The 9,200-nt window shown below is 40.5% G+C and overlaps 1 long non-coding RNA gene across 1 annotated transcript; it reads right to left on the minus strand.

Moving 5' to 3' along the window:
* Nucleotides 1-595: 595 nt before the first annotated feature.
* LOC118600168 lies at nt 596-1,004 on the minus strand. The gene is made up of 2 exons (XR_004949736.1): nt 892-1,004; nt 596-747 (listed from the first exon to the last, which is right to left on the minus strand). It is a non-coding gene; the product is annotated as an uncharacterized LOC118600168 (long non-coding RNA).
* Nucleotides 1,005-9,200: the final 8,196 nt, after the last annotated feature.

The following is a 9,200-nucleotide window of genomic DNA, read 5'->3' on the forward strand; positions in this document are numbered from 1 at the left end:
TTTGTTCTATGCTTTAATTACTAAGATCTGTTTTTGCTGTTGTATTCCATGCTGTTTTTTTGTTTGCTTTCTTAAGTTTATGTATTTTATTTTAAACTACAATTTAAAAAAAATGCAATGCAAAGCAGGTGAACAAACTTGATTGAGTCAGCTGGTTCTTCAGTGTCTGTATTCTTAGTTTTAAATTCATTGTCCTAAGATGTGCAGCACTATTGGTGGAACTGGAATGTATTCTTCATTGACTTTGGGTAGTTGAGATGCGGTTCAAATAGGATACAGATAGATGGACAGCTTTAAGTAAGTCTTCATTGTTGTCTATTACTTCATCTTTCTCGATGATGATGTCTAAAGAGGCTGGACAGAAATGAAGAGAAAATAGCAGCGGAACATTGTCACGTTCAAAACAGAGGATCTGACCTTAACACCATAGAAATGTGGAAACAGATGTTTAATAAGTCATTTCCCTAATGGCACACAGACATGAACATGACAGGAACTAGCCAACAAGAAACAACAGCAGACATAAACTGGATTAAACCAGGAAAGGGTGAAAATAGCTCCTCTTTGGCGTGTCCTTAGTTCCTTTTCCTTTGACTTTTTACTGATTTTTTTCTCTTTGTCTCTCCGTTTGGTCGTCCTCTTATTCCTGTCCCCCTCTGTTGAGGATGTGTTAGATGAGACAGACACAGCTGAGCTGACAGTGGAGCTACCTCACCTAGCTGGATCATGTGTCTTGTCTCTTGAGAGCTGTTTTAATAACAAATACATAAAAAGTCACTGTTACAACCTGTTAAACTCACATAAAAAAGGTGTTATATTCATTGAGAAAGATAAAACAAAGTCTTGCAGATCCTGTTATTCTCATAGAGTAATAAATGATTGTATCTCCACCCTACACTACGGCCCAATCAGAGTTCTTTCCTTCTCCCTTCCCCTCCAAACAGAGAGTTAGTGTCTCATATTTTGGACGTCACTTTTGCTCGATGACGACAACAATAGTTTCCGGTCAGCTAGCGTTACCACGGAGCTTCCAACGCTCGAATATACATAACAACAGCTGCAGAACTTTAAAAAGATCATGCTACAACATAAAGTCATTACTTAGATTTAAATGTAAACTTTTATGCTTCAGAGCGCACCAACGTGAAGAAAAGCACTTCTCCACAGAGCAACGTGGAACACCTTCACAAGGGCGGGGTCTGTACCTCATCGCTTGGAGGGGAGAATATTAAAAAAAACACCACTAGCACTTTCCAAGCCCCTTCAAATGGAGGGAGAAGGGAAGATTCGGATTGGGCCTCCGTTTACTGTTGACACTTGTAAACTTTTTTGCAATACCCACTTTGCGTTGTAAGATTTCTTCCTCTACTTTGAGGCCTTGTCCACACGTAGGCGGGTATCTCCTAAAACGAATATATTTTTATATGTAACGAATATATTTTTATATGTTTTGGCCTATCATCTACACAAAACCGAAGATTTAAGTTACTCAAAACGGTACATTTGGAAAACCCCGGCCAAAGTGAAGATTTTGGAAAACTCTGGGGACATGAATAACCGGTGATTTACGTTTTTAAACATCACTTTTTGCGACAATTAATGCATACACGTCATAGATGCGCCGTTGTTTATGTCAGACAGTGGTCTGCACGGACCCGAGGAGTGTGCTACTTATTACCCCGGTACAGGCGCTTTTTACTTGCTTTTTTTTTGCAAACTCAATTATTGCTTCTTGTCGAGGAGCAAAGGAGAAGAAGCGCTTTGCAGTCGGTTATTTTACACCAAATATCCCTTCCTCCTCCTCCTCGAAGGCATGTCACTCGAGAAAGACGCCGTGTGAGATTTTGGGTCCGACCTGGACGGACCATCAGCTGGTGGGAGAACTTTGAGCTGGAAGTCGTCCTCCCGGATGATATGACAACACAGAAAGGAGTGCTCTGATTGGATAGATTTCCACTTACTTTTAGAAAAACACTGCCAACTACTGTTCTGGCAATCTCATAACCACGTCCAAGAGTGCAAGTATGCGGGGATGTGTGGATGGAATTATTTTTAAAACGATCATGTGTGGACGCAACACTTTTTATACAACGGAGGTCAGCAGATATGTGTTTGTAGAAATACCCACCTACGTGTGGACATGGCCTAATACCACCATTCACAGTTCTCAAGAATCAATTCTTAAATAGAAAAACATTATTTTAAGAAGAGATAAAAAACGAGCATCCTTTAAGCCTTAGTCACAACTTCCCTTACGGGTAGGCTTTCTGCAGGTGAAAAATGGGCAAACCTGTACGGAATGCAACTTTTAAGATTGTAGACCACCTGGTAAACCCATAAGGCAAAAATGCTCATGCATATTTTTGTATGGGCATGCTGCGGGAGGCAGTGAACACTTAAGACACAGGTAAAGGTAAGATGGGGGATGTAGGTGAAATGCCAGCATGTCTTACAGATCTTTCTTTTTTTGTGTCATGAGGTGATCACATGAGCCTCAGGACCTGCAAGGCTCACCCACTCCCCTCTTAAGATGCAGCTGCTCCTCTCTACAACCCTCAAGAGGCCCAGAAAACCTTGAAACCTGCAGTGTCCGTACGGGGGTTGACCCATATGGTTGCTTTAGGCTGTCTTTTCTCCTGTGGTTAGCATCACGGCCCTGCGGGCCCTGCATAAGAGAGCAACAAACAAATATGAAAAAAAAAAACAATAAAAGAGCAGAAAACAGGATGAGCCCGGCAGACCGTCAAAAATTAACAATTAGAATCTGTCTGCAGAGCAGTCATTTACATACTTTACTGTCAAAATAAAGACTAGTCCTAAAAAACACTGACTGGAGTTTCAGATGTTGTGTAAGATCCAGAGGTTAGCTTGAGCTTCAGCATCCTGTCTTTATGGCAGATGAATGAAGGGTTGTTTCGTGGGGATACATTTCAGTCACTAATTAGGACAAAAAAAAAAAAATCAGACTCACATCCATTACACTCCATCCATCCATCCATCTTCTTGCCCGCTTCTTCCCTTTCGGGGTCGCGGGGGTGCCGGAGCCTATCCCGGCTGCTGATGGGCGAAGGCGGGGTACACCCTGGACAGGTCTCCAGTCTGTCTCAGGGCCTCAATCACACACACATTCACTCTCACATCCACACCTAGGGGCAATGTAGAGTCACCAATTAACCTATGAAGCATGTTTTTGGACGGTGGGAGGAAGCCGGAGTCCCCGGTGAAAACCCACGCATGCACGGGGAGAACATGCAAACTCCACACAGAAAGGTCCCAGCTGGGAGTTGAACCGGGGCCTTCTCGCTGTGAGGCAAGAGCGCTAACCACTGCGCCACCGTGCAGCCCCCATTACACTCCAGTTGATTCAAAAGAGTTTTTACATTCAGCAGCACCGCACTGCCTGCTGGGATTCTAGAGAAAAGGGTTTATATTTTAAATCAAAGGCAAAACACTAACTAGGTAAGAACGTTTTGGATTTTTGGCTTATTTTGGGTAGATATGAATTTCTGCAACCTCTGATGTCGTAAATGGGGGTTAGCTTCATCTTTCTCTTATGCGCCACCTAAAAATGATCAGACAGACTTCTGATCACTGCTTGTGGGATCTCAATTTGAGCTCAAGGCAGAGCTCAATCTGCATGGGTTACACTTGGAAGAATTATTTGCAAAACAAAAAAGAAAAATCCTTTTCTTCCTATGAAAAGAAGAAAGAGACTCATGCTGGTGAGGTTTTAAAGTTTTACTTGAAAGCAAAGAGCACTGAAATGCCTCCACACATGATGGATAACAGGACAGCAACCCTTTAACAATTCCCTGCTGCTGCACCATGATTGTGTTTGGGCTCTGCAGCCTGCAGAAAGGCCTTGAACTGAAGAAAATACCATAAACTTCAAATTAAATACACAGCTAAGATTTCAGGACATAATATCTAACAAATAAAATTTATTTTATTTATTCATTCATTTATCTCTCTTCTTTATGGATTTTATTTAACATTTTATGCATTTAATTTCAATTTCAATGTTATTTATTTTACATACATTTTATGTATTTAATTTTATTATATTATTGTCATTTTACCCCCAGTGTTTCCTGTGGGTTCTATCATATCAGGGCTTGTCTGCTTGGTCTGGGGTCGTTGCCGTGGTTCTTGCCCTTGCTGGGGCGGCTGGAGTCCTGCACCGCAGCCTCACAGCTGTGGAGTGGACTCCGTGGCTGTCCCGGTCTGGGTTGGCGCCGTGGCGATGTTCCTTTGACCGAGCTGACTCCTGGTATGATAGAATCCTCCATACCATCTCCTCACAGCAGAGCCAAGCCTCAAGTTTGTTTTACAAGTTTGTTTTTTGTTTTCATTGTGTGTGGGGTCATGGGTGTATATGTTTTGGGGAGGGTGTGTGTGTGTGTGAAGGGTGGGTTGGGCTTTTACTGTGTATGTTTTGTTTTTAATTGTACAGCGCTTTGAGCTACACCAAGTATGAAAGGCGCTTTTATAAATAAAGTTTGATTGATTGATTGATTGAAAAGACCGTCTCTGATGTTAATGGTGTTTGTAATAAGTTGTTGTGACACACACACACACACATACATATGCATATATATTATGCATATATATATATATATATATATATATATATATATACATACATATGTATATATATATGGGATTACATTTCTGATTTTGTCATTATTCAAATTTTTGTGAATCAGAAAACAACAAATAAATGCAGTTTGAAAAAGCTTAGTGTGACGCAGAAGCTACAAGTTTCCTGCTCTACTCTATTCCATTATGATGCATCCACTTGTAGACAAGTAGATCCATTCACGTCTTTGTTTTCCACGTCTGAGCTGGCATCTGGCGGAAAACTATACGACTGGATAGCTCTGATTTTGTTTGCTCTTTTTGTCGCTGTGCTAACATTAGAGTGGGTTGTGATGGGCTATAAGCTAGTGAGAGAGCATTAACAGCTGGATGACGGGAAGGGGTGGGCTTACATAACACTAACACTGGGCTCACACTGCTAGCGTACAGCTCTGATGCGAGCGCCGCAGTCTTTATGTAACTTTAAAAGTGCGAGAGGAAATCCCACTGCAGGCGTTCACATCCTGCATCTGCAGTCAGGCCTCTGCGTCGCTGCAAATCTGTTTAGTTTGGTTCAAATTTTCGCTGGACGCAGCAAACAAAGGGGGGATTAGCATGGGCGTTTATGAGTTTGGAGTTTTGCGAGGTGGCAGCAGAGTGGGTCTAGAGTTACCCTGAAGCATCTAACAGAAGGCCTGACAAAAGAAGCAAGTGGACCAAACCACTGGACTATCTGGGGGAGGTATTTGTCAGGAGCACAAATAAGGACCTGAGTTTTGTCTTCAATTATTTGGAGAAAGTTGTTCATCCAACTCGTGACCGAATCCAGACACCTGCGTATAATCTGTATTTTTAAAACATTCTGAGGTTTAAAAGATACATAAAGATGAATATAATCAGCATAAAAATGATAAGAAATGTCGCCAAAAGATCTTAAAGAATATGCTGCAAAGGCAGCAGATATAAAATGAACAGTGAAAGTCCCAAAATGAAGCCTTGTGGTACACCAGAAGAGAGAGGGGGAGAGGAGGACTTAAACTTAGAGGATACCGCGGAAAAGGATCAGATCAGGTCAGATATGAGGTGAACCAGTTTAAAGCGGATCCGGATACTCCAACCCAGTTTTTCAGCCTGTCCAGGAGGACGTGATGGTCGACAGTGTCGAAGGCTGCGATGAAGTCCAGTGGCAGAAGCACAGAGGAGTTTCCTGCATCAGGATGCCATTCATGACTCTGAGAAGAACTGTTTCAGTGGAGTGAGCTCTGTAAAAACGGGATTGAAACTGATTAAAAATGGCATGTCTGTCTAAAGCAGTTTTAAGTTGTTTAGCAACAACTTTTTCTAAGATCTTGGAAATAAATGAAAGACTAGAGATATGTCTGTAACTTCATTATCTATGTCCTAGAAAACAACTATAATGTCAAGAAAGAATTTGTCACATTTTCCCAATAGTTAAGACAAATGATAAAATAAAGAAACTTAATAGCATGACAATGGACCGTTAGTCCTTTTTATATGCAGTCACAGGATTTTAAAAATGAATTCACAGCAATGAAAAGCAGCCATCCTTCTTAAACATTTCTTTTGTTGCTTGTCAGGAAAAATGTTAAAAAGACAAAATGAAAGAAGCATCCAAACAACCTCGCATAGACAAGGCGAAGTTTTGAGAAAAACACAAACCTACAAATATGCATTGAAACACACTGCACCCCCTCCCCCCTGTATTTCCTAATGGTGGTATGGCATTGATTCTGCCTGTTTTCAGGTCAGGTTTCTGAGGGAAACTATCATCAGAAACACTTTCTCCATGTGTGCAGAACCTGCTTCCAGAAAGGCCCATTAAATGGAGAAAGAAGCCTGTTCGGGGAATTCCAACAGCATGTGACTTCTGAATCTGTCACAGAGGCCACACTCCCTCTTGTTACCATACACTATTTATACAGGCTGCCTTTCATCTATTATGAAAATGTGAGAAAATGATATTCTCCTTGTTGTATGCGCTGTTCTTGAATGTCAAAGTGGCCTCTTACTGCAAATTGTGTAGATTATTGTGATATGAAATCAAACCCCACACAGTAGTATTATCTTCTAAGAAGCTGCATTACACTTGAATATACACTCAGACTCTTTATTAGGTTCACCTTGCTAGCATTGGGTTAGCCCCCATTTTGTTGCCTTAGTTCTTGGTGGCGTAGATTCCACAAGGTTCTGGGAACATTCCTTAGAGTTTGGTCCATATTGACATGACAGGATCACACAGCTGCTGCAGATTTGTCGGCTGAACATCCATGATGACAATCTCTTGTACCACCACATTCCAAAGGTTCTATTGGGTTCTGGTAACTGTGGAGGTCATTAGAGTCCAGTGAACTCGTCGTCATTTTCTAGAAACCTGTCTCAGGTGATTCCAGCTTTATGACATGCAGTGGGGTGTGGGGCGGTTGTATTTCTTCTGGTTCTGGTTGAGGATTTCTGGTTTTGGTTGAGGACTTCCGGTTCTGGCAGTTGATGTCTGCAAACAGGTCCTCTATCCAGATGTAGCATGCTCATACTAAGAACACCAAAGTAAAGACTATTTTGTTTGGTATAACTCTGGTAAAAAGAGAAAAAAATAATTAAAATGTTTTTTGCTCAATGCTGATTGTTAAAAACATCGTAATGGATTATTGGAAACTCTCCAATTCTCCAATAATCAACCATGGATTAATATCAGGATTTTCTATTAATGTGTGTGGCTCACTCAAGTTCACGTCTATTAATATAGAAAATCATGTTTAGTTCTAGAGTTGTGTAGTGGTTTATTTGGTCAAGACAAAAAATGTTATGAACATACTTACATTTTATCGTTAAAAACATCTAAAAAGAAGAATTTCAGGAGGAGATCTGTCAGAAGCAGAGCCGTCAGCTGATATTTAAAAGGAATCTGATCGATCAGTCTGATGCTGAGATGTTTACAGGAAAGGAGGCACTAAGCCTCACAATGCCTGCTGTTTGAGTGTATGTTTACGATCCAGAAAGGAAGCTTTGTAAATCTAATAAAGTGTTCAGGGAAACAGATTTCTGTATGACTATGGCATGGAGCGTTCAAGCACTCACATCTGAAGAAGGCTAAAAGGGAGTAAAAATAAAATCCCTTTATCTAAGGACATTTATTGAAGGCCTCGCTCACGTTTGCTTATCCTGTGAGCAATACCGCAGCTTTAGAAACTGCTGCCTGACTTAAGACAATAATGGACAATGGTGATCTATGTAACAAGCATGCAGCTACTGCTGTGCAATAACAACTTCACCAAACTCACATGCAGCCAGTTCCTGCTGCTACAATGCTAATCTGCTCTTGTTAGGTGCAGTAACAAGAGTTTTGTGGTGCACCAAAACAAAGAGTAGAGGAACCTAAATTGGAGGATGGAATCTGATCATAAATGGAGAGTTTTAGAATGGAAAACATGGTGTTGCTGTGGAAACAGTAATAACTGTTGAAGCAGAGCCTGAGATCCAGCTGGGTGGGGGGTCAGCAATGACTGAACACCAACAAATCTTTCAGGCTGCGCTCTGGGGAAGCAGCAATCAAACTGGAAGCGTTTGTTTTCTGCCTGCAGATGGAGATGCCAAGCCAGAACAACTGGGATTTGGAAAACAATAAATATCTATTCTTTACTGTCTTAAATTGATCCCTGCGGTCCGGGCCAAAAGGAGCATTTAGTATAAGTGACTCGGGTACATTATCCTGCTCCGGTCGCGGCACACCTTGCCCTAGGATTTAAAGCGATATTGATTCCTTTTCTTTTATCTTCGGCCCCAAACTCTTCTGAGGCCACTGGCTCTGCTCCTGTTTGTGGAGAGGCATTAAGATTCATGCCTTTGTGAATACTGACCAACTTATGTGAGTTCTTTAGGAGATCTTAGACATTCATTTGTCAAATTGATCCAAAATAAATGAGCTTAACAAGTTTCTTGAAAAAAAGCATTGCATTAAAGAGTAGTACAATAGCCTTTAAAGTCCAGTTTTCTGCAAACTGTACTGCTCTAGTTAGACTAGTCAGACAGATGAAAGCCACTAGGATAAGTAGTGAAACACTTCAAGGCAGAGAGTTTCTATGATTCAACTTCAAGACGTCATCTGGATACTGTAAATGAGAACCACATACCCAAGTGAGACATTAACAAACAAGCTCAAAGAGAATTTTCCTTTTTTAGTCACAAAAGCTTTAAAGTCACACTCTGATCATCTTTTGATCTGTTGTAAAAGTGTTCCCAGTCTTTTACTTGTTAATTTAAAAAAAATTGTTTTCTTTGAGATAGTTTTTAAAAAGATTTAGAAGTTCATTGGAAATTTGCCTCTGAGTTGTTAGCTCTAAGTAAGCCTGCCTTCCTTTCACTCTAAAAAGTAATTCCTTTAGTCATTACCTAAACTTTATATAGTTGTAACATAAAAAAAATCAAGTTCATGATTATTATTAGACTTTATAATTTTAGTTGTTATTATATTTAGCTTGAAAAACTATTTCTTTTGATTCAATATTTAACAATGACTTGACTGAGTGTAACGATCAGTTAATCAAAAAAGTAGGGTCGGGAATCAATTCAAAAATATTAACTAATTAATCGCAAACTTGGAAAAA

Source organism: Oryzias melastigma, linkage group LG19 (genome assembly GCF_002922805.2).
Source record: "Oryzias melastigma strain HK-1 linkage group LG19, ASM292280v2, whole genome shotgun sequence".
In the NCBI taxonomy this organism is placed as follows: Eukaryota; Metazoa; Chordata; class Actinopteri; order Beloniformes; family Adrianichthyidae; genus Oryzias; species Oryzias melastigma.